We start from the raw sequence: 26,648 nt of genomic DNA, 5'->3' as shown, positions 1-26,648 counted from the left end.
ACTGGGAGTATTGAGACAAGAGAAACTGAGTATTGAGAAACTAAGTATTGAGAAACTGTGAGTATTGAGGCAAGAGAAACTGTGAGTATTGAGAAACTGGGAGTATTGAGACAAGAGAAACTGAGTATTGAGAAACTGTGAGTATTGAGAAACTGGGAGTATTGAGACAAGAGAAACTGTGAGTATTGAGAAACTGTGAGTATTGAGAAACTGGGAGTATTGAGGCAAGAGAAAATGTGAGTATTGAGAAACTGGGAGTATTGAGACAAGAGAAACTGAGTATTAAGAAACTGTGAGTATTGAGGCAAGAGAAACTGTGAGTATTGAGAAACTGGGAGTATTGAGGCAAGAGAAACTGTGAGTATTGAGAAACTGGGAGTATTGAGGCAAGAGAAAATGTGAGTATTGAGAAACTGGGAGTATTGAGGCAAGAGAAACTGTGAGTATTGAGAAACTGGGAGTATTGAGGCAAGAGAAAATGTGAGTATTGAGAAACTGGGAGTATTGAGACAAGAGAAACTGAGTATTGAGAAACTGTGAGTATTGAGGCAAGAGAAACTGTGAGTATTGAGAAACTGTGAGTATTGAGAAACTGGGAGTATTGAGGCAAGAGAAAATGTGAGTATTGAGAAACTGGGAGTATTGAGACAAGAGAAACTGAGTATTGAGAAACTGTGAGTATTGAGAAACTGGGAGTATTGAGGCAAGAGAAAATGTGAGTATTGAGAAACTGGGAGTATTGAGACAAGAGAAACTGTGAATATTGAGACAAGAGAAACTGGGAGTATTGAGACAAGAGAAACTGGGAGTATTGAGACAAGAGAAACTGGGAGTATTGAGAAACTGTGAGTATTGAGGCAAGAGAAACTGTGAGTATTGAGAAACTGGGAGTATTGAGGCAAGAGAAAATGTGAGTATTGAGAAACTGGGAGTATTGAGACAAGAGAAACTGGGAGTATTAAGAAACTGTGAGTATTGAGGCAAGAGAAACTGTGAGTATTGAGAAACTGTGAGTATTGAGAAACTGGGAGTATTGAGGCAAGAGAAACTGTGAGTATTGAGAAACTGGGAGTATTGAGGCAAGAGAAAATGTGAGTATTGAGAAACTGGGAGTATTGAGGCAAGAGAAACTGGGAGTATTGGGGCAAGAGAAACTGTGAGTATTGAGGCAAGAGAAAATGTGAGTATTGAGAAACTGGGAGTATTGAGACAAGAGAAACTGAGTATTGAGAAACTGTGAGTATTGAGAAACTGGGAGTATTGAGGCAAGAGAAAATGTGAGTATTGAGAAACTGGGAGTATTGAGACAAGAGAAACTGAGTATTGAGAAACTGTGAGTATTGAGACAAGAGAAACTGAGTATTGAGAAACTGTGAGTATTGAGAAACTGGCAGTATTGAGACAAGAGAAACTGGGTATTGAGAAACTGTGAGTATTGAGAAACTGGGGAGTATTGAGGCAAGAGAAACTGTAGGTATTGAGAAACTGGGAGTATTGAGGCAAGAGAAACTGTGAGTATTGAGAAACTGGGAGTATTGAGACAAGAGAAACTGAGTATTGAGAAACTGTGAGTATTGAGACAAGAGAAACTGAGTATTGAGAAACTGTGAGTATTGAGAAACTGGCAGTATTGAGACAAGAGAAACTGAGTATTGAGAAACTGTGAGTATTGAGAAACTGTGAGTATTGAGGCAAGAGAAACTGTGAGTATTGAGAAACTGTGAGTATTGAGGCAAGAGAAACTGTGAGTATTGAGAAACTGGGAGTATTGAGGCAAGAGAAAATGTGAGTATTGAGAAACTGGGAGTATTGAGACAAGAGAAACTGAGTATTGAGAAACTGTGAGTATTGAGACAAGAGAAACTGAGTATTGAGAAACTGTGAGTATTGAGGCAAGAGAAACTGTGAGTATTGAGAAACTGTGAGTATTGAGGCAAGAGAAACTGTGAGTATTGAGAAACTGGGAGTATTGGGGCAAGAGAAAATGTGAGTATTGAGAAACTGGGAGTATTGAGACAAGAGAAACTGAGTATTGAGAAACTGAGAGTATTGAGACAAGAGAAACTGAGTATTGAGAAACTGTGAGTATTGGGGCAAGAGAAACTGTGAGTATTGAGAAACTGTGAGTATTGAGGCAAGAGAAACTGTAGGTATTGAGAAACTGGGAGTATTGAGGCAAGAGAAACTGTGAGTATTGAGAAACTGGGAGTATTGAGGCAAGAGAAAATGTGAGTATTGAGAAACTGGGAGTATTGAGGCAAGAGAAACTGTGAGTATTGAGGCAAGAGAAACTGTGAGTATTGAGAAACTGGGAGTATTGAGGCAAGAGAAAATGTGAGTATTGAGAAACTGGGAGTATTGAGGCAAGAGAAACTGTGAGTATTGAGAAACTGGGAGTATTGAGGCAAGAGAAACTGTGAGTATTGAGAAACTGGGAGTATTGAGACAAGAGAAACTGAGTATTGAGAAACTGTGAGTATTGAGAAACTGGGAGTATTGAGGCAAGAGAAACTGTGAGTATTGAGGCAAGAGAAACTGTGAGTATTGAGAAACTGGGAGTATTGAGGCAAGAGAAACTGTGAGTATTGAGAAACTGGGAGTATTGAGGCAAGAGAAACTGTGAGTATTGAGAAACTGGGAATATTGAGGCAAGAGAAACTGTGAGTATTGAGGCAAGAGAAACTGTGAGTATTGAGAAACTGTGAGTATTGAGGCAAGAGAAAATGTGAGTATTGAGAAACTGGGAGTATTGAGACAAGAGAAACTGAGTATTGAGAAACTGTGAGTATTGAGAAACTGGGAGTATTGAGGCAAGAGAAACTGTGAGTATTGAGGCAAGAGAAACTGTGAGTATTGAGGCAAGAGAAACTGTGAGTATTGAGAAACTGTGAGTATTGAGGCAAGAGAAAATTGAGTATTGAGAAACTGTGAGTATTGAGACAAGAGAAACTGAGTATTGGGAAACTGTGAGTATTGAGACAAGAGAAACTGTGAGTATTGAGAAACTGGGAGTATTGAGACAAGAGAAAATGTGAGTATTGAGAAACTGGGAGTATTGAGGCAAGAGAAAATGTGAGTATTGAGAAACTGGGAGTATTGAGGCAAGAGAAAATGTGAGTATTGAGAAACTGGGAGTATTGAGACAAGAGAAACTGAGTATTGAGAAACTGTGAGTATTGAGGCAAGAGAAACTGTGAGTATTGAGAAACTGGGAGTATTGAGACAAGAGAAACTGTGAGTATTAAGAAACTGTGAGTATTGAGAAACAGGGAGTATTGAGGCAAGAGAAAGTGTGAGTATTGAGAAACTGGGAGTATTGAGGCAAGAGAAACTGTGAGTAGTGAGAAACTGTGAGTATTGAGGCAAGAGAAAATGTGAGTATTGAGAAACTGGGAGTATTGAGACAAGAGAAACTGTGAGTATTGAGACAAGAGAAACTGTGAGTATTGAGACAAGAGAAACTGGGAGTATTGAAAAACTAGGAGTATTGAGACAAGAGAAACTGAGTATTGAGAAACTGTGAGTATTGAGAAACTGGGAGTATTGAGGCAAGAGAAAATGTGAGTATTGAGAAACTGGGAGTATTGAGACAAGAGAAACTGAGTATTGAGAAACTGGGAGTATTGACACAAGAGAAACTGGGAGTATTGAGACAAGAGAAAATGTGAGTATTGAGAAACTGGGAGTATTGAGACAAGAGAAACTGAGTATTGAGAAACTGAGTATTGAGAAACTGTGAGTATTGAGGCAAGAGAAAATGTGAGTATTGAGAAACTGAGAGTATTGAGGCAAGAGAAACTGTGAGTATTGAGAAACTGGGAGTATTGACACAAGAGAAACTGGGAGTATTGAGACAAGAGAAACTGAGTATTGAGAAACTGGGAGTATTGACACAAGAGAAACTGGGAGTATTGAGACAAGAGAAAATGTGAGTATTGAGAAACTGGGAGTATTGAGACAAGAGAAACTGAGTATTGAGAAACTGGGAGTATTGACACAAGAGAAACTGGGAGTATTGAGACAAGAGAAAATGTGAGTATTGAGAAACTGGGAGTATTGAGACAAGAGAAACTGAGTATTGAGAAACTGAGTATTGAGAAACTGTGAGTATTGAGGCAAGAGAAAATGTGAGTATTGAGAAACTGAGAGTATTGAGGCAAGAGAAACTGTGAGTATTGAGAAACTGGGAGTATTGACACAAGAGAAACTGGGAGTATTGAGACAAGAGAAACTGAGTATTGAGAAACTGTGAGTATTGAGGCAAGAGAAAATGTGAGTATTGAGAAACTGAGAGTATTGAGGCAAGAGAAACTGTGAGTATTGAGAAACTGGGAGTATTGAGACAAGAGAAACTGTGAGTATTGAGAAACTGTGAGTATTGAGAAACTGGGAGTATTGAGGCAAGAGAAAATGTGAGTATTGAGAAACTGGGAAGTATTGAGGCAAGAGAAACTGTGAGTATTGAGAAACTGGGAGTATTGAGGCAAGAGAAACTGAGTATTGAGAAACTGTGAGTATTGAGAAACTGTGAGTATTGAGGCAAGAGAAAATGTGAGTATTGAGAAACTGAGAGTATTGAGGCAAGAGAAACTGTGAGTATTGAGAAACTGGGAGTATTGAGGCAAAAGAAACTGTGAGTATTGAGAAACTGGGAGTATTGAGACAAGAGAAACTGGGTATTGAGAAACTGTGAGTATTGAGGCAAGAGAAACTGTGAGTATTGAGAAACTGGGAGTATTGAGACAAGAGAAACTGTGAGTATTAAGAAACTGTGAGTATTGAGAAACAGGGAGTATTGAGGCAAGAGAAACTGTGAGTATTGAGAAACTGGGAGTATTGAGGCAAGAAAAACTGTGAGTATTGAGAAACTGTGAGTATTGAGGCAAGAGAAAATGTGAGTATTGAGAAACTGGGAGTATTGAGACAAGAGAAACTGAGTATTGAGAAACTGTGAGTATTGAGAAACTGTGAGTATTGAGGCAAGAGAAAATGTGAGTATTGAGAAACTGGGAGTATTGAGACAAGAGAAACTGTGAGTATTGAGACAAGAGAAACTGGGAGTATTGAAAAACTAGGAGTATTGAGACAAAAGAAACTGAGTATTGGGAAACTGTGAGTATTGAGAAACTGGGAGTATTGAGGCAAGAGAAAATGTGAGTATTGAGAAACTGGGAGTATTGAGACAAGAGAAACTGAGTATTGAGAAACTGTGAGTATTGAGAAACTGGGAGTATTGAGACAAGAGAAACTGGGAGTATTGAGACAAGAGAAAATGTGAGTATTGAGAAACTGGGAGTATTGAGACAAGAGAAACTGAGTATTGAGAAACTGAGTATTGAGAAACTGTGAGTATTGAGGCAAGAGCAAATGTGAGTATTGAGAAACTGGGAGTATTGAGACAAGAGAAACTGAGTATTGAGAAACTGTGAGTATTGAGAAACTGGGGGTATTGAGGCAAGAGAAACTGTGAGTATTGAGAAACTGGGAGTATTGAGGCAAGAGAAAATGTGAGTATTGAGAAACTGGGAGTATTGAGACAAGAGAAACTGAGTATTGAGAAACTGTGAGTATTGAGACAAGAGAAACTGAGTATTGAGAAACTGTGAGTATTGAGAAACTGGAGTATTGAGACAAGAGAAACTGAGTATTGAGAAACTGTGAGTATTGAGAAACTGAGTATTGAGGCAAGAGAAACTGTGAGTATTGAGGCAAGAGAAACTGTGAGTATTGAGAAACTGAGTATTGAGGCAAGAGAAACTGTGAGTATTGAGAAACTGTGAGTATTGAGGCAAGAGAAACTGTGAGTATTGAGAAACTGGGAGTATTGAGGCAAGAGAAAATGAGAGTATTGAGAAACTGGGAGTATTGAGACAAGAGAAACTGAGTATTGAGAAACTGTGAGTATTGAGACAAGAGAAACTGAGTATTGAGGCAAGAGAAACTGTGAGTAATGAGGCAAGAGAAAATGTGAGTATTGAGAAACTGTGAGTATTGAGACAAGAGAAACTGAGTATTGAGGCAAGAGAAACTGTGAGTAATGAGGCAAGAGAAAATATGAGTATTGAGAAACTGGGAGTATTGAGACAAGAGAAACTGAGTATTGAGGCAAGAGAAACTGTGAGTAATGAGGCAAGAGAAAATGTGAGTATTGAGAAACTGGGAGTATTGAGACAAGAGAAACTGAGTATTGAGAAACTGTGAGTATTGAGACAAGAGAAACTGAGTATTGAGAAACTGTGATTATTGAGAAACTGGAGTATTGAGACAAGAGAAACTGAGTATTGAGAAACTGTGAGTATTGAGAAACTGAGTATTGAGGCAAGAGAAACTGTGAGTATTGAGGCAAGAGAAACTGTGAGTATTGAGAAACTGAGTATTGAGGCAAGAGAAACTGTGAGTATTGAGAAACTGTGAGTATTGAGGCAAGAGAAACTGTGAGTATTGAGAAACTGGGAGTATTGAGGCAAGAGAAAATGAGAGTATTGAGAAACTGGGAGTATTGAGACAAGAGAAACTGAGTATTGAGAAACTGTGAGTATTGAGACAAGAGAAACTGAGTATTGAGAAACTGTGAGTATTGAGGCAAGAGAAACTGTGAGTATTGAGAAACTGTGAGTATTGAGGCAAGAGAAACTGTGAGTATTGAGACAAGAGAAACTGAGTATTGAGAAACTGTGAGTATTGAGGCAAGAGAAACTGTGAGTATTGAGAAACTGAGTATTGAGGCAAGAGAAACTGTGAGTATTGAGAAACTGGGAGTATTGGGCAAGAGAAAATGTGAGTATTGAGAAACTGTGAGTATTGAGGCAAGAGAAACTGTGAGTATTGAGAAACTGGGAGTATTGAGGCAAGAGAAAATGAGAGTATTGAGAAACTGTGAGTATTGAGGCAAGAGAAAATGTGAGTATTGAGAAACTGGGAGTATTGAGGCAAGAGAAACTGTGAGTATTGAGAAACTGGGAGTATTGAGGCAAGAGAAACTGTGAGTATTGAGAAACTGGGAGTATTGGGGCAAGAGAAAATGTGAGTATTGAGAAACTGTGAGTATTGAGGCAAGAGAAACTGTGAGTATTGAGAAACTGGGAGTATTGAGGCAAGAGAAAATGAGAGTATTGAGAAACTGGGAGTATTGAGACAAGAGAAACTGAGTATTGAGAAACTGTGAGTATTGAGACAAGAGAAACTGAGTATTGAGAAACTGTGAGTATTGAGGCAAGAGAAACTGTGAGTATTGAGAAACTGTGAGTATTGAGGCAAGAGAAACTGTGAGTATTGAGACAAGAGAAACTGAGTATTGAGAAACTGTGAGTATTGAGGCAAGAGAAACTGTGAGTATTGAGAAACTGGGAGTATTGAGGCAAGAGAAACTGTGAGTATTGAGACAAGAGAAACTGAGTATTGAGAAACTGTGAGTATTGAGGCAAGAGAAACTGTGAGTATTGAGAAACTGAGTATTGAGGCAAGAGAAACTGTGAGTATTGAGAAACTGGGAGTATTGGGGCAAGAGAAAATGTGAGTATTGAGAAACTGGGAGTATTGAGACAAGAGAAACTGAGTATTGAGAAACTGAGAGTATTGAGACAAGAGAAACTGAGTATTGAGAAACTGTGAGTATTGGGGCAAGAGAAACTGTGAGTATTGAGAAACTGTGAGTATTGAGGCAAGAGAAACTGTGAGTATTGAGAAACTGGGAGTATTGAGGCAAGAGAAACTGTGAGTATTGAGAAACTGGGAGTATTGAGGCAAGAGAAAATGTGAGTATTGAGAAACTGGGAGTATTGAGGCAAGAGAAACTGTGAGTATTGAGGCAAGAGAAACTGTGAGTATTGAGAAACTGGGAGTATTGAGGCAAGAGAAAATGTGAGTATTGAGAAACTGGGAGTATTGAGGCAAGAGAAACTGTGAGTATTGAGAAACTGTGAGTATTGAGAAACTGGGAGTATTGGGGCAAGAGAAAATGTGAGTATTGAGAAACTGTGAGTATTGAGAAACTGGGAGTATTGAGGCAAGAGAAACTGGGAGTATTGAGGCAAGAGAAACTGTGAGTATTGAGAAACTGTGAGTATTGAGAAACTGGGAGTATTGGGGCAAGAGAAAATGTGAGTATTGAGAAACTGTGAGTATTGAGGCAAGAGAAACTGTGAGTATTGAGAAACTGGGAGTATTGAGGCAAGAGAAAATGAGAGTATTGAGAAACTGGGAGTATTGAGACAAGAGAAACTGAGTATTGAGAAACTGTGAGTATTGAGACAAGAGAAACTGAGTATTGAGAAACTGTGAGTATTGAGGCAAGAGAAACTGTGAGTATTGAGAAACTGTGAGTATTGAGGCAAGAGAAACTGTGAGTATTGAGACAAGAGAAACTGAGTATTGAGAAACTGTGAGTATTGAGGCAAGAGAAACTGTGAGTATTGAGAAACTGTGAGTATTGAGGCAAGAGAAACTGTGAGTATTGAGACAAGAGAAACTGAGTATTGAGAAACTGTGAGTATTGAGGCAAGAGAAACTGTGAGTATTGAGAAACTGAGTATTGAGGCAAGAGAAACTGTGAGTATTGAGAAACTGGGAGTATTGGGGCAAGAGAAAATGTGAGTATTGAGAAACTGGGAGTATTGAGACAAGAGAAACTGAGTATTGAGAAACTGAGAGTATTGAGACAAGAGAAACTGAGTATTGAGAAACTGTGAGTATTGGGGCAAGAGAAACTGTGAGTATTGAGAAACTGTGAGTATTGAGGCAAGAGAAACTGTGAGTATTGAGAAACTGGGAGTATTGAGGCAAGAGAAACTGTGAGTATTGAGAAACTGGGAGTATTGAGGCAAGAGAAAATGTGAGTATTGAGAAACTGGGAGTATTGAGGCAAGAGAAACTGTGAGTATTGAGGCAAGAGAAACTGTGAGTATTGAGAAACTGGGAGTATTGAGGCAAGAGAAAATGTGAGTATTGAGAAACTGGGAGTATTGAGGCAAGAGAAACTGTGAGTATTGAGAAACTGTGAGTATTGAGAAACTGGGAGTATTGAGGCAAGAGAAACTGTGAGTATTGAGAAACTGGGAGTATTGAGACAAGAGAAACTGAGTATTGAGAAACTGTGAGTATTGAGAAACTGGGAGTATTGAGGCAAGAGAAACTGTGAGTATTGAGGCAAGAGAAACTGTGAGTATTGAGAAACTGGGAGTATTGAGGCAAGAGAAACTGTGAGTATTGAGAAACTGGGAGTATTGAGGCAAGAGAAACTGTGAGTATTGAGAAACTGTGAGTATTGAGAAACTGTGAGTATTGAGGCAAGAGAAACTGTGAGTATTGAGAAACTGGTAATATTGAGACAAGAGAAAATGTGAGTATTGAGAAACTGGGAGTATTGAGACAAGAGAAACTGTGAGTATTGAGAAACTGGGAGTATTGAGGCAAGAGAAAATGTGAGTATTGAAGAAACTGGGAGTATTGAAGCAAGAGAAACTGGGAGTATTGAGACAAGAGAAAATGTGAGTATTGAGAAAATAAGAGTATTGAGACAAAAGAAACTGTGAGTATTGAGAAACTGGGAGTATTGAGGCAAGAGAAAATGTGAGTATTGAGAAACTGGGAGTATTGAGGCAAGAGAAAATGTGAGTATTGAGAAACTGGGAGTATTGAGGCAAGAGAAAATGTGAGTATTGAGAAACTGGGAGTATTGAGGCAAGAGAAAATGTGAGTATTGAGAAACTGGGAATATTGAGGCAAGAGAAACTGTGAGTATTGAGAAACTGGGAGTAATGAGGCAAGAGAAAATGTGAGTATTGAGAAACTGGGAGTATTGAGGCAAGAGAAAATGTGAGTATTGAGAAACTGTGAGTATTGAGGCAAGAGAAACTGTGAGTATTGAGAAACTGGGAGTATTGAGGCAAGAGAAAATGTGAGTATTGAGAAACTGGGAGTATTGAGAAACTGGGAGTATTGAGGCAAGAGAAACTGTGAGTATTGAGAAACTGGGAGTATTGAGACAAGAGAAACTGAGTATTGAGAAACTGTGAGTATTGAGAAACTGTGAGTATTGAGAAACTGGGAGTATTGAGGCAAGAGAAACTGTGAGTATTGAGGCAAGAGAAACTGTGAGTATTGAGAAACTGGGAGTATTGAGGCAAGAGAAACTGTGAGTATTGAGAAACTGGGAGTATTGAGGCAAGAGAAACTGTGAGTATTGAGAAACTGGGAGTATTGAGGCAAGAGAAACTGTGAGTATTGAGGCAAGAGAAACTGTGAGTATTGAGGCAAGAGAAACTGTGAGTATTGAGAAACTGTGAGTATTGAGAAACTGGGAGTATTGAGGCAAGAGAAAATGTGAGTATTGAGAAACTGGGAGTATTGAGACAAGAGAAACTGAGTATTGAGAAACTGTGAGTATTGAGAAACTGGGAGTATTGAGGCAAGAGAAACTGTGAGTATTGAGGCAAGAGAAACTGTGAGTATTGAGAAACTGTGAGTATTGAGAAACTGGGAGTATTGAGGCAAGAGAAAATGTGAGTATTGAGAAACTGGGAGTATTGAGACAAGAGAAACTGAGTATTGAGAAACTGTGAGTATTGAGGCAAGAGAAACTGTGAGTATTGAGAAACTGGGAGTATTGGGCCCAGAGAAACTGTGAGTATTGAGAAACTGTGAGTATTGAGAAACTGTGAGTATTGAGAAACTGTGAGTATTGAGGCAAGAGAAACTGTGAGTATTGAGAAACTGGGAGTATTGAGACAAGAGAAAATGTGAGTATTGAGAAACTGGGAGTATTGAGACAAGAGAAACTGTGAGTATTGAGAAACTGGGAGTATTGAGGCAAGAGAAAATGTGAGTATTGAGAAACTGGGAGTATTGAAGCAAGAGAAACTGGGAGTATTGAGACAAGAGAAAATGTGAGTATTGAGAAACTGGGAGTATTGAGACAAGAGAAACTGTGAGTATTGAGGCAAGAGAAAATGTGAGTATTGAGAAACTGGGAGTATTGAGGCAAGAGAAAATGTGAGTATTGAGAAACTGGGAGTATTGAGGCAAGAGAAAATGTGAGTATTGAGAAACTGTGAGTATTGAGGCAAGAGAAACTGTGAGTATTGAGAAACTGGGAGTATTGAGGCAAGAGAAAATGTGAGTATTGAGAAACTGGGAGTATTGAGAAACTGGGAGTATTGAGAAACTGGGAGTATTGAGAAACTGGGAGTATTGAGGCCAGAGAAACGGAATATTGAGGCAAAAGAAACTGGGAGTATTGAGAAACGGAGTATCGAGGCAAGAGAAAATCTCTCTCTCTCTCTCTCTCTCTCTCTCTCTCTCTCTCTCTCTCTCTCTCTCTCTCTCTCTCTCTCTCTCTCTCTCTCTCCTTAAATGACACTCAATACTCACCATTCTATAGGTTTATACGATGAAGTCAGCCTCGAGTTTCACACGACTTTGGTCTTCAGTTGACGAAGAGCAGAAGCCGTCCATCATTTCAGTCCAATACCTATAAAAAAATGAAAATAAAATAATTTTCTTATTTAAAAACTACAGAAGAACAATTAAAATATCTTGATATAAAATATTTCTTAATATTTAATATTTAGTTCCATAGCGCAAACCGATCTTTGCTAATTTTTGTATAGGTCTACTTGGTGAACTGGAATTTCTAATGGCAACTAGAAATAGGATCCTGCCTTAATGCATTACCAATTTTTAACTTCACAAATATCCTTTTGTTATTTTATTAATCTACTTTAGGACATCACTTTCACTAAACAATTAAAAAGGCATCCATCTAAATTTAGTCCCATTTCTAAGTCATACCTTTAGCAAAACTAATTTTTTTTTTTCAACAAATTACACAGGAATTTCAAATCGAGCTTCTACCTTAACTACCGTGAAGCAATTATCTTCCGATGATTCAGAATATTTACACCCGGTAAATTCAAAATTAATTCAGAAATGTAGTTCTTGTCTAACCTCAAAGTCTAAAGAGTGTGTAGAGTTTGTCTAACCTCAAACTCTTATGAGTATGTAGATCTTGTCCAACTCCAAAGTCTAAAGAGTATGGAGATCCTGTCTAACCCAAAGTCTAAAGAGTACGTAGAACTTGTCTTATCTCAAAGACTAAAGAGTTTGTGGATTTCGTCTAACCCTAAAGATGCACAATTAGTGACCATCTGAGTTACCAGCTTCCTCCCGCCTTCCCCCTCACTCCTGTATCCTACTTGTTACAATGCCGCCTACAGAACCTGACTCTTCGATACAAGCCGCCTCAAAGAAACTGCCGCCCTTCATCAGCAAAAAGCGTTCCCCTGGTTCCAGCATGCCCAAGTTCAGTTTCGCCTGACTGACCCAAACACAAAAGCAAACTATGTTCTTGCGGCGATCCCTGAGGACACTTTTTCGGAAATCTCAGATTGGCTTTGCGACAAGGAGACACGCCAATAGCGTACGGAGCCTTCAAAACATACCCCCTGGAGCAGTACTCACCATCGCCAATCGCCCGTACAGCCAAACTTTTTCAGCCCTCTCAACAACCGTTGGGGGATCAAGGCTTCGCTCGCTTTCACGGAAATGACCAGTAATGCTCGCCTACAACCCCCCCCCCAGACGGCTTTCCCCAAGAGGTGAACTTACTTTGTGCCCTTAGGGTATGACGCCTACCCAAACGGTTACACACTACCATATCCGATGACAATATTTTGCCCATGAAGGACCTGATGACCAAAGTCGACGTCCTAATGAACAGCTACTTCACCACCTTCAAGACCTCCATCAATAGATCTACTCCTGACGAAGAGGACAACTATTCAACATCGACCAAAGCCGAAGTGAATGCAGTAGGACATGGATGCCCACACCGTGATGTGTCCGAGCAACGACAAAGCCACCCACCACCCATATATGCCACAACTCACTCACGCCCCAACCAACAACCTCTACTGCTACTTACTGACGCCCATCGACAGCAGCCACTATCATTCAGATACATGGCTGCTGCAAAGAAATTGCAAACGGTTGTCAGAAGCCAAAAAATGTATAAGTAGGTCATTGCTTGTGGCAGTGGCCTCCCCTGTTACTAATCTTTTCTTTTAACATGGTGCAGGTACAGGCACCCGCCTGGTAGCTGTCAATGGATCTGCAATGCCCACCTACAGATAGAAGACCCTCACATTATCGTTTAGAAGCGCCAAATATCATTGGAAGTTCTCGTTGCTGACGTTACATTGACAATCCTGGGTGCAGATTTCTTCTAACATTTCCACCTCCTGGTTGATGTCGCTCACCGACGGTTAGCCAATACAGACTCTTCCTCGTTAACGGTTATTCAACACAGACTCTTACTCGTCAACACCTCTTAAACCCACCCCGTCCAACCTCGCTCTCCACGGGTGAGTACGCTCACCCCCTCACTCGTACCCGGAAGTCTTCCATCCAGAACTTCACCAAACTCCCACAGTTCCTGGCAAACACAGTATTTATCACCATATCAAGACAACAGGGCCCCCAATGTTAGCCAGATTCAGGCATCTTACACCAGATCATTTGGCAGCTGCTAAACAAATGTTCGCTGAAATGGAAGAAATGGGCCTTTGCCAAAAAGCCTCAAGCCCATGATCGTCACCCTTACACATCGTCCTGAAGATAGATGGCTCCCTTGTCCATATGCGGGATTACAGACAGAACCGGATCACTATCTGCTCCCAAACATCGCTAACGTGACATCTTACTTGCACAAAGCAAAGGTTTTCTTCATGCTCGACCTCCTAAAGGGGTATTATCAGGTGCCATCTCCTCCTATGCATATCAGACCCTATGACATACTGTTTTTCGCAAATATCTTTGAAACGGAAGACTCGGATCAGCATAGTGCTTTAGCACAGATTGTTTCACACACTCCGCTAATTTTTAACACCATTGTACACTGTAAAATGCGGCTAATTATGGAATTTACTCTTGACTGTGAAGTCAAAAACCTGCGTGAGCTACTACACATTTGAACAAGTGAGGCGTGACGTATTTGTGACGTCTATCCACCCACTACCTCCACTCCTGGCTTCCCCTACTCCCTTTCCTCCCCTCTTAGCCCCCTCCTTATCCCCCTACCTCTTTCTCCTCCATACGTCCCTTACCCCTTCCTCATTCCCCCCCCCTCTCTCTCTCTCTCTCTCTCTCTCTCTCTCTCTCTCTCTCTCTCGGCTACACGGTATATGAAGCCAGACACAAGTATGACGAATTAATGACAGATTAATAAAAATTATATGCCGAGCAAGGTTTGATCGTTTATGCAAACAATCGTAATCGATGTTCTTGCTTCTTTGACGGTTATACCGTATTTGGTAAGTGCAGAAGGTAACATGGTAAGTAAGAGGCGTGTGGCCGATATACGGCTGATGGCAAAGTCCTGTGGAGGAAGTATTTCATCGCTCTCAACCATGGCCAACATGCAGCGATGTCCGCGTGGGTGCAAAGGAGTCATCGCACTACGACTCTTCCATATCTTCAAGCAAGAGCATATTGAAAGGAAACTGAGGATAAGTTTGAATAGCTAAGTAATGAATCAAAGTTGTATTCCATAGTTACAGATGAACCAGTCAATATGTTTCACAGCTACCTATGATAACAAAAGGGAACATTATTTTGATTGTTGCCTGGTAAAAAAAAAAAAATCTCAACATAATAGTTTCGAACATGTTATCTTATCCGATTTCCTTTCCCCAACAGGCCCTATGATCATGTTGCAGAGGTCATGGGAATGACCACAAATGCAGTGCAGTTGCTGGTTCAGCGAAGCACACGTTCTCGCCCAGATTCACCATGCGGGACAGCCACTCCCCTTGTGACACCGCCGCCCCCTGCCACACCACCCGTTTTTGACAGTTTCACTGTTGGTGCCATTCGCCGCCATGTCCATGCCAAGTTTGCAGCAAAGGAAACCTTTACTATTGACACCCTGACTGAAAGTTTGAAGACGGCAAGTATTATTCCAGGGGAAACCTCCTCAGAAATGACGATGTGGCGAGTGCTGCACAACATGGGATTCTACTAAAGGATTTCACAGAGGAAAATGTACCTAAGGAAGGAGTCGCTAGATGTTGTGTGTCGCCGTGTTGGGGCTCTCCGAGCACTCCAGCGACATCGAAAGGAGGGAAGACAAGTAGTATACGAGGATGAGACATGGTTCACCACTCTAATGCAGCACAACAGGGAGTGGGTAGACACATCCCAGCCTGCTACTAGTGCCACCTACAGCCGTCAGGTGCCACCTGGAGAAGGGGAGTGATTTGTGGTAGTAGCAGGTGGCACAGAACACGGTTTTGTAAATTATTCATTTCTGTGCTTTCCTGCAAAAAACAAAACCGGTAAATACCACGGGGAAATGAACAGCACTCTATTCCTCCGCTGGCTCACGTTGCAACTTCTACCGTCCTTAGATGAACCATCGGTTTTGGTGTTGGACAACGCGCCTTACCACAGCCAGTTGACGGAGGAAAGTCACTGCCCCACCACCGCCACCAAGAAAGCAGAGTTGGTGAATTGGCTGGCGAGCCGCAAAATCCCCTTCCCGCACCACGCCACACGCCTGGAGCTTCTTCAACTCTGCAGGAAGAACCGACCAGAACCAAGGTACACAGTTGACAATGTCACCCATGAATGGGGACATGAAGTCGTCCGACTACCACCTGCACATCCCGACCTTGACGCCATCGAACAGGTGTGGGGAGCCATGAAGCGGTATGTGCGCTCCACCTTGCAGCGATTTACCCGGATAGATCTACAAGTGAGGCTGCAAGAAGCCAAGCTGTGCGCAACAAAGGAGGTGTGGGCAGGAGCGGTGCGACGAGCCGGAGCCTTCGAGGACAAGTATTGGTCCTCTGACAACATACGAGAAGGTGTTGATCCCGTCTGCATCAACTTCGAGAGTGAATATTAAAAGTAAAATATGTGGTCAGTTATTTATAGTATTAATCCAGCCATCATATACTCACTGTCTATTTATGTCTGCAATGACTTTTTAACATATGGCAGCCTTTTCCTAACAATAGAATAAATTATTCATATACTGTATTTATCACTTCAATTTCGTTTTAAGTTTTTACTCTGCATCGGATTCCCATTTCAGTTCCACCCTTTTCCTTTCCATCTCTTACACGATTTCCTATAAATGACCAAGCGTCAGCTACATGCTTCATCCCATCATACGTTCAACGTAACCTATGGGTATTAGGGTCGCATATTCGTATAACTTTCAATGGTTGAATAATTGTCAAACAAACCTCATACAATAATTAAGCAACAGCAAGTTGCGCTGGAACAGGAATCAGGGTCGTGCATAAAACACCCTACCATACTTAACATATATACATTCGAGTTATCCGCCATTATAAATAAGTCATGTGTGCATAGCTTCATTTCTTCGTGAGAGAGAGAGAGAGAGAGAGAGAGAGAGAGAGAGAGAGAGAGAGAGAGAGAGAGAGAGAGAGAGAGAGAGAGAGAGAGAGAGAGAGAGAGAGAGAGAGAGAGAGAGAGAGAGAGAGAGAGAGAGAGAGAGAGAAGGGGGGATTGAGGGAGAGGAAAGGAAGGTATGGAGGAGAAAGAGGGTGGGAAGAGAGAGTAGGAGTGGGGTAGGAGGGAGGGAAAGGGAGGGATGGTGGTAGTACGGGAAGGCAGGGGCGGAGTTAGTGGATGAATGGACGTCACAACTACGTCACGCCTCACCTGTTCGAATGTGTAAATGGCTCACGCAGGTTTTTGACTTCACAGTCAAGAGTAAACGCCATAATTAGCAGCATTTGACAATGCACAGTAGTGTCAAAAATTAGCGGAGTGTGTGAAACAATCTTTGCCAAAGCACCATGCAGATCCGAGTCTTCTTCTCAAAGATATTTGCGAAAAACAGTATGTCATAGGGTCTGATATGCATAGTAGATCGCCAACACCACCCCCTTTGGTACATACATCTTCAGTTACTCCTGTTTTGACCTTCATAATACTGGGGCCACTTTTCAACACCCTATGGAAGGCATCTTTGGGGACCTTTCCTTCGGTGTATGTTACGTTGACTGAATACAGTACTTGTGCTCTCTTCCTCCAAAGAGGAACAACTCCGTCACCTACGCATCGTGCTCCACCGCCTACAACAGTACGACCTTACAGTTTGGTGCGACAAGTGTACCTTCGGCCCTAACAAAGTACAGTATCATTCTTGGAGTACCCTATCACTCCTGAATGAGTCCATCCCCTCCCTGAGGAGATAGCAGCTGTTCAGAACTTCCCCACGCCCTCGATCATCAAAGCAATAAAAGAATTCTTGGGCATGATCTACTACTATCACCGTTTCCTGCCAGCCATCACCGCCACTCTTACAACCCTCTACATTTCCCTTAAGGGCATGCCAAAAGACCTCAAGAGGGGTCCCTTTCAAGAACAGGCCTTCTGCAATGAAAAGAATGCCCCATCAACTGCTGCTGCTCTCACTTTTTCTGTGCCACATGCCTCTCTCCTTCTCTCTACCGAAAACAGCGATGTCGCTATTGGTGCAGTACTCGGGGAGGTGGTCAACGGCTCACCGCTCCTGGTCTTCTTCAACAGAAAACTGTCCAAAGTGGAATCCAGATACTCAACGTTAAACCACGAATTTACTGGCGGTGTATTAACCTCTCCGTCACTTTCGCCATTTTTTAAAGGTATGCCCTTCGTCATTCGCACGGACCATATGCCTCTGGTGTAACCTTCACTCAACAGTCCGACGCTTGGTCCACCCACCTACACTGACATCTCTCCACCAGGGCTGAATACAATTGCGAGCTTCCTCTGTTTGCGACTTGTAAATGTCAAACAGGGACGTAATGACCGTTGAATCTTTGACAGGCATGCTGCTAGTGGTGCGTCCTGCTTGCGTCCAGCCTGCTGAGAGGCAGTGTCTATGACGTTCACGATCTTGAGGCTCGGAACTATGACGTTCGTGATCTTGAGGCTCGAAACTATGACGTTCGCGATCTCGACACTCTGTCTCAAGACGTCCGAGGCTTCTGACGAGCCACTCTCTTCTTGTCTAGCAGGAAGAGAAAAACGCAAGACACCAGCCTCGCCTGTGAGCACTTTTACCTCGCTTTTCCCATGGCAAGGGCGAGCGTCCTGGGAAGCGTCAACAGGTACGTTCGAGGGGACGACTGCTAGGGGGCTAACGCCTCTCGCCTCCCTTCGCCCGTAGACATTCTTTCTCCCAGGGGTTGGGGAGCATAGAAGAGGTCCAGGGCTAGGAGAACGACAGGTCCGAGCAGCCGTACCCTCCACTGCACTGTTAAGCACTGAACACTAGCACTTTTAACTATTTCACATTAGACTACAAATAGACCTGCCCAATGCGAGAGAAATACTCTTTCACCAGGGGCTAGAATGAAAATTCAATAGGCAATACGATTAATATTAATATTCTCAATATCAAAATATTAAATAACGATACAAAGTATTGTGAAACTGCAACGATCGTCAAGAGTACTACGTAGCGTAAATTGACTGAACGCTAGTGAAATCTCTAAAGAAAGTACAGTATACTAATAGGACAAATATTTACTTAAAAATATATTTCCCTACATTATAAGAATTAAAATACTTATGCTTAGTTAGTATTTTTTACATGTCTTGCAAGAAAAAGAAAAGAATTTACATATTTGCAAGTCATTCTACGTAGCGTTTACGTCACATGATTTGTGACGTCATAGCGCTGGCGGAACGATTTCCTTCAAGTCATTCAGATCTCGCCCTGCTAAGAGTTTACGTCACATGATTGTGACGTCATAGTGTTGGCGGAATGATTTCCTTCCACCATCATGTCTTAAGAGTTGTTCGTTAGTTTTTAAAGTAGGGGGAAAAATTCCTTGATCCTATCCCTTTCAAGCTTACGAACATAGCGATCATATTCCAAAAGAAAAATACACACATGCCCTCTGCATTTTCCATACTATGTGGGGATCAAGAGCAGCTTTTGGAAGCCGGTCTTGCAGCCCTACACACAAAATCTAACAACAGAGGTAGCCATCTTGAAAATCAAGTTAAAATAAACTGTCCAAGTTGGACCAACAAAAAAAACTATCTTATTCGTGAGAAAAAGAAAGGAAAATCCAATATCAGCGAAAGCCATAAAAAAAAAAAAAGCAATGGGTACTTCACCAATTTGTAGTTAAAGCAAACCCTAACAAAGTACAGCGAATTTCCGAAGTGTTGCTAGAACGACGGCAGGGAATTTCTGAGGACTTATGGGAATAGTTCCAGGTACCTGGTTAGAGGGCGCACAGGTATGATCACCTGACCATCTGTCGGCGATTGCCGCAAATTTTGCATTTCTGCCGTGCGCGCGACGAATCGGCGGGATTAAGCTATATATATGTAACTACAGGGGAAGTTACATATTTAAAAAAGAAAATTCAGAGCGCGAAGAACTAGCCGGAACTCTTCCACACCTTTTTTGAAAAGCAACGCCATTAATAAGCAAAAATCGTTCAACTGCATTATTGCATAATTGTCAAAGCAAAAATGTATTTTAAAATACAACTTTTAAACTATCAATTGTTTGAATATTTCCCTATTTTTCAAGCAGATAATTATCCTTAATTTTGGCCTGAATAGGAACAGTTTTAGGCATTAGCAAATACTTAAGAAATTGGTTATGCATTGATTTATATGATTAATTCTGTAAATAACCAGAAGAATATATCATTGCATCCGTTCAAGAACAATATAAAGCCACTCGCAACACCCACAAGACTTACAGGATTTTAATTAAGAAAAAAAAAAGAACAAAAAAAAGCTATACTGAAATATTTCAGACGCTACTTTGGTTACAACTGACATTGAAGTAGAAACTTGTTAATGCCATCACACATTAAATACAAAAATTGGAAATGAGCAAAATAAATGTATGAAATAAGCCCTTTTAAAACACTGAATGTGAATAAAATATCATTAATGTATAGACATTTATAGTTTTCTTTATTTTCCCCAAGTCATCATCGAGGACAGGAGTCCTTATTTCGAGCACAGTCCATTATATCAAGGATGATAAAAGCTCCCTAGAAGGCAGTAAGCCCAAATACACGAACAAGGTAAGTTTGTGTGATGCTTCTCAAATGCACAAAAAGACTCTGGAAAAGGGGATGACATCAAATGCAGAGTACTACCCTGACACTCCCAGTTTCACCCCCGATTCACCCCAGCCAGTTATGTGCCACATGGGACAGCTCTTACATTCCCCTACACCGACGAGTTAGCACAGGCAGCACACACCCTTCAAGGTGGGACTGAAAGGCGTGGTATTGGTACCAAGGTAGCCTTAACCCTTTTACCCCCAGGCTATTTGGAACTTTCCAACCCTTAACCGCCAGGCGTTTCTTTTTTTTCAAGCACATTTTGCAATATATATCTTTTAAATTGCTTTAACAGCCTTAATTTTTGTCATAGAGAAGTCAGGTTGGTCTCATTCTTTTGGAAAATGCCTGAAATTTCTTATAAAGTTATCAAACAATATGCAAAAAAAATGTAAATAGCATTTTTTTGCAAGGACGTACCAGTACGTCCATGGGGGTAAAGAGATGAGTTTTGTGAAACGTACCAGTACGTCCATTGGGGGTAGAAGGGTTAAATACCAAAATGCAGCTATCAGTACCTCCCTTGGAGGGCAACTACCTGACCTTTACATTAGATTAAAATGAAGAGTAAAGTTATTTCCTGCTCATTTTGTAAACCAAAAGATAAAGGGATTTTGACGAAGGAAAAATCTATTTCTGGGCGAGGAACCTGTGTTGCTCCGTGAAATGCTCCTCTAGCACCATTTCTAAGGCATAGTTATTGCTGAATATACCAGAGAAAAAAAAGAGAGATGCACGGAATGCCAGGAATAAACCCAGCTCACTCACTCTTTGAGTGTCGGTATAGAAAACTGGGGCGTGATTGAACCACGACCATAAGTCCCTCACCAATTAGACCTCTCCTTCATCAACATCCCCCCTCTCTACCCCTACATCTCCCCCACCCCCCATCCTCATTCCTCCTCAGCACTTGCGTTGATCAGATTCCATTTACTGTACCAGGTTGTCCTTAATTCATAATTTACGGTATGACTGCACATCTTATTAACCCTTTTCCCCCCTAAGGACGTACCGGTACGTCCTTGCAAAAAAATGCTATAAAAAAATTTTTTTTTCACATTTTTGATAATTTTTTAGAAAATTCAGGCATTTTCCAAGAGAATGAGACCAACCTGACCTCTCTATGACAAAAATTAATCCTGTTAGAGCAATTTAAATAAAATATACTGCAAAATGTGCTGGGAAAAAAATAACCCCCTGGGGGTTAAGGGTTGGAAATTTCCAAATAGCCTGGGGGTTAAAGGGTTAAATCATTGCCTTTTTATGGTACTGTATTTTGCCAACCTAAATTCTGTCCCAACCGCATCCTGATACACCGACAACAAAAACAAACTTAAACTTCTCCAACACATCGGATGCAAATTAAACTGAGAATTTCTCAAGACCCATTATACTGTGATACCCAAAGAAACAGTATCAGCAAAGTCCCATAACAGATTAATCAATGTGAAATCATTATGCCAAAACTAAACAGGGATGGGTTCCCTATTCAACCCATGCAACTAAAGGAAACGTTTAAGAGTGATTTCCTTTTCAGCAAACTAAGAGGAAATGTAGCTACTCTCAATTTTCCTCCAGAGGCTTCCATTATATTCATACAAAGTTGAAAATATAACGCAGACATCTTTCTTGAATTGAGGTTAAATGTACCTGGATAATCTAATCTCATTCCATGTCAACAAATCCTAAGCTACAATAATAAAATGACAAATTCGTAGGTCATTTGTATTTTTCCTAACTATACAAACCTTAGCTATTTAATATGGGTAATTACTTTCGGCGTAGCTGAAATGACGAGCCATTAGAATTTTAACGATGGTTTACTACCCCACCACTAGTTAGCGGGGAGTAGGGAGGGTAGCTTGCTAACCCCCTCCACCCCCCCCCCCCCCCTCACACACACACACCTGTGCTTGAGCTCACTTTGCTTGGAGGTAGGACTTCAAGGGGGACAGGGCTGGCGGGCAAGTTTGATTAAATAGCTAAGGTTTGTATAGTTAGGAAAAATACAAATTACCTACGAATTTGTCATTTCGCTACCTCATTGCAAGAGGGTCGTAACTCCAAATTCCTGATTTTTCAGGAGACGCATTTGAAAGTTGCTAAGTCCTATGAATTTGATCATGTTTCACAAATCTTCTTAGTGCCATCTCTCCGCCGCTAATTCACCTAGATTTACGACTCTTTTACCAAAAGATGCAGAATCAATTCGGCAATCTTGTACACCATATAACTCAAAACTAGCAAATTTGGAGTTACGACCCTCTTGCAATGAGGTAGCGATTTGTTCCGTAACTGAAATACAAACCACGCTATTTAATATGGGTGACTCACCCCTTAGGAAGGGTGGTAAGTCCCGGCCAGTGCTGGCTTTTGGCTTTGCCCGGGGACTCAGTATCTGAGTGTGTCAGCACTCAACAATAAGGAGTCCCTGCACCTCGCTAGAACCTTGTTGCGCAAAGGCTGCAGCCTACATAAGCTGTATGTGAAGGTCTGAAGTGTGACTTGTCCTAAGAAGTTGACCTGTAGTCCTTTAGATGGAAACTTTAGGCTAGGACTCTCCCAATACCACCTCGTCAGGGTATGGGGACGTGACAGTATTAACTTAATACTAGGAACACAAGGAAGCATGGTTTACCTGCAGTGGTTTGAGGTCAGCTGTGCAGAGAACCCAGGATGCTGCTTTCCCCAAGAGAAGGGAGGATGAGGAAAAGAATAAGGGCCAGACAAACCTTTTTATTCATGCAGACTAAGACCGGGTAATAATGCCCTCAACCTTCTGCTACTTGTCCATTAAGGAGCATGAGGTTTAAGCCAGCTGTTGTGCAGCCACCTGTGGGTCACGTCTCGCAGGTAGTGGGCTGTGAAGGTCGTCTGACGCTTCCACACCCCTGCTTGTAGAACCTGTGTCACTGAAGTTCTTCTTGAAGGCCAGCGACGTCGCTACGCCCCTGACATCATGTGCTCTAGGGCGACGTGACGGAGGAGGGTCAGGATTCAGGGACAGATGGATTACCCTACGAATCCATACTGAGATAGTATTCTTGGTAACCCTCCTCTTTGTTCTCCCAGTGCTCACAAACAATGCCTGCACTTGGGAACGAACTGCAGCCGTTCTTTTGAGATATAGCCTCAGACTCCTTACTGGACACAGTAGGAGATGGTCTGGGTCACCTGTTACAGAACGAAGACTCGAGATCTGGAAAGAGTCGAACCGAGGGTCCGGCACTCCCGGATTCTGAGTCTTAGCAACAAACTCAGGGACGAATCTGAACGTTACCTCCCCCCATCCCCTCGAATGGGCGATGTCATACGAGAGACAATTAAGTTCGCTGACTCACTTGGCCGAGGCCAAAGCTAGTAGGAACACCGTCTTCCAAGTTAGATGGCGATCTGAAGCCTAGCGTAATGGTTCGTAGGGAGGTCTCTTAAGAGACCTGAGAACTCGAACCACGTTCCATGGAGGAGGTCTCACTTCCGACTGAGGGCAGGTAAGTTTATAACTTCGTATAAGTAGGGAAAGTTCCAGCGAAGAAGAAATGTCCACTCCTTTGAGCCTGATGGCTAGACTTAAAGCTGAGCGATAGCCTTTCACTGCCGAGACTGAAAGGCACATTTCTTCTCGCAAATACAAGAACTCCGCTATTGCTGGAATACTGTAGTGGCATCGAGTGGAGAGAGACCCCTTCCACGACACCAATCACAGAAAACTCGCCACTTTGCCTGATAGACCCCTGCGGATGACTTTCGCAGGTGTCCAGACATCCTGTTCGCTACTTGTTGCGAAAATCCTCTCTCAGTGAGGAGATGCTGGATAGTCTCCAGGCGTGAAGTCAAAGCGAAGCTACGGCTTTGTGAAAGATGTTGGCGTGTGGTTGATTGAGTAGCTCGTGTTGTGGAGGGAGTTCTCTCGGAAGTTCCGTTAGGAGTTGCAGAAGGTCTGGAAACCATTCCGCATGATGCCATAGCGGAGCTATACGGGTCATTGAGAGATTGACCGATATTCTGGTCTTGTTGAGCACCTTCCTCATCAGACAGAACGGGGGAAAGGCGTACACGTCAATGTTGTCTCACCGTTGTTGGAAGGCATCTTGCCAGTGCCTTGGGATCCGGGACTGGGGAACTGGGGAGCAGTACAGCGGGAGCTTGAAGTTCAGCGCTGTAGCGAACAGATCCACAGTCGGGGAACTCCACAAAGTCAGGACTCTGCTGGCTACTAGATGATCCAAAGACCACTCAGTACTCACTATCTGAGACACTCTGCTAAGACTGTCGGCGAGCACATTCCTCTTGCCTGGAATGAAGCGAGCCGATATTGGAATCAAGTGGACTTTGGTCCATCTCAGTATCTACTGCGAGATGGGATAGCTGCTTTGAAAAGGTACCTCCTTGCTTGTTGATGTAAGCCACTACTGTGGTGTTGTCGCTCATCACCACCAAAGAGTGACCCGCCAGGTATTGTTGGAACTGTTGAAGGGCCAGGAATACGGCCTTCATTCCTAGCAGATTTATATGGAGGCACTTTTCTGATTCTCACCACAGGCCTGAGGTCCTGTGATTCAGAACATGGGCCCCCCACCCCTTCTTTGAGGCGTCCGAAAACAGCATCAAATCCGGGGGGAGGACGAGAAGATCCACTCCCCTTCGTAGGTTTTCGTCTGCCACCCACCACTGAAAGTCCGTCTGTTCTGCAGGACCCATGGGGATCATGAAGTCCGAGGAATCAAGACCCTGATTCCACCGGGACTTGAGTCGCCACTGGAGAGATCTCATTCTGAGGCGACCATTGGGAACTAGACGGGCCAGGGATGAGAGGTGACCGAGGAGACGTAACCACGATTGGGCTGGGAGCTCTTCTCGTCTGAGGAAAGGATTCGCAACCCTCCTCAGCCTTGCTATCCTGTTGTCTGATGGGAAGGCTTTGTGGAGATTGGTGTCCAAGATCATGCCTAGATATACCAGTCGTTGAGTTGGAAGCAGAGAAGACTTTGAGATTTACCATGATCCCTAGATCTTGGCAAAGTCCCAGAAGCTTGTCCCGGTGTCGAAGAAAGGTCGACTCCGAGTCTGCCAGGATCAGCCAGTCGTCCAGATAGCGGAGGAGATGGATGCCGATCCTGTGTGCCCACGAAGAGATCAGGATGAACACCGGTGAATACTTGAGGTGCTGTGGAGAGACCGAAACACAGCACCTTAAACTGGTAGATCTTGTTGTCTAGGCTGAATCTTAAGTACTTCCTTGAAGACGGATGGATTGGGATCTGGAAGTACGCGTCCTTTAGATCCAGTGTACACATGAAGTCTTGTGGTTTCACTGCAAGTCTGACCGTGTCTGCCGTCTCCATGCTGAACGATGTTTGTTTGACAAACCTGTTCAGAGATGAGAGGTCGATGACTGGTCTCCAGCCTCAAGACACCTTTACTAGAAAGAGTCGACTAAAGAAGCCTGGGGAACCGTCGACGACCTCTTGGAGAGCATCCTTCTTTAACATGGTCTCGACTTCTGCCCGTAGGGCTAGCCCCTTTACCGATCGCATGGCATAGGAGCTCAACGACACTGGATTCGCTGTCAGGGGAGGTAGAGATGTTGTGAACGGGACGCGATATCCCTGACCGATTACGGAAATCGTCCAGGAATCGGCCCCGAGTTGCTGCCACCTGATTGCGCAACTTTGTAGGCATCCCCCACTGGTGGACATGCAGGGGGACTGCCAATCATAGCGTTTGTGGCCTCGGCCACTCCCTCTAGGATTTTTGCCTCCCTTGGAGGACTTTTTGCCTTTGTTGTCTTTGACAGGAAAGGGCTGCTGTTTGGACACCATCGTCTTTGCTGCCACTGCCGGTTTCGTCGCCTTGGACGGGCGAGGTTGTTTAGGTGCTGGAGGTTTGTAGGGCTTCGTTGTGAGAGCCCTTTGGAGGAGAGAGTCCTGATTGGATTTCCTCCACCTCTCAGTTGCCTGTTCCACATCTTTGGGCTCAAACAGACTCTTTCCCAAAAGGGAAGAATGTCTGAGCCTGCTGACTTCGACGGCCGGGACCTTCGAATGGAACCTTTCTGCCACCGCATCATGTCGTTTCAAGATCGAATTGGCCCACAAGTTCGAGACTTGGTGGGCCAGAAACTCAATGGTGCGGGTGCCCAAAAGGAGGAAGGTCTCCAGGGCCTTCCTGGTGCTCTCCTTGGACAGATCCTCGGATCGCAGCAGGATGCCAAGAGACCCCAACCAGACGTCCAGCCACGAAGTAGCCTGCATGGCACACTTCGCGACCTTCACCTGGCTTAGGATCTCTGTCGCCGAGAAAGTCACTTGCCGTCTAGAGAGTCTCTCAAGAGGGACTCCCTTAGTAAGCTCTTCCACAGAGTGGTGCAAAGGAAGAGCTAAGCAAGACTCCTCCATGATCTCAAAATACCTACTCTGGTGGACACGAGGAGGCGGGAGGAGCTTGTTGCCAGCAGTGGAACGGCTGGAGGAGGTGAGCTCGGAGAGCTGGCCCTCAACCTTATCCCTGGCACTCTTCACCCCTTGGGAACAG

At 42.8% G+C, this 26,648-nt stretch overlaps 1 protein-coding gene and 1 pseudogene across 1 annotated transcript in view; one reads left to right on the top strand and one right to left on the bottom strand.

Moving 5' to 3' along the window:
• LOC137633606 (uncharacterized) overlaps nt 1-26,648 on the bottom strand; it is a 97,552-nt gene that overhangs the window by 9,305 nt on the left and 61,599 nt on the right. The window contains exon 4 of the mRNA XM_068365871.1: nt 11,368-11,467. The gene's annotated coding sequence lies outside the window, so the exon portion shown is untranslated. The remainder of the gene's footprint in view (nt 1-11,367; nt 11,468-26,648) is intronic.
• LOC137633902 (uncharacterized) lies at nt 14,403-15,901 on the top strand (annotated as a pseudogene).

This window comes from Palaemon carinicauda, chromosome 43, assembly GCF_036898095.1.
Source record: "Palaemon carinicauda isolate YSFRI2023 chromosome 43, ASM3689809v2, whole genome shotgun sequence".
Classification (NCBI taxonomy): domain Eukaryota; kingdom Metazoa; phylum Arthropoda; class Malacostraca; order Decapoda; family Palaemonidae; genus Palaemon; species Palaemon carinicauda.
Note: the sequence above shows the minus strand (reverse complement) of the source record. Positions and strands in the feature narration are given on the sequence as shown.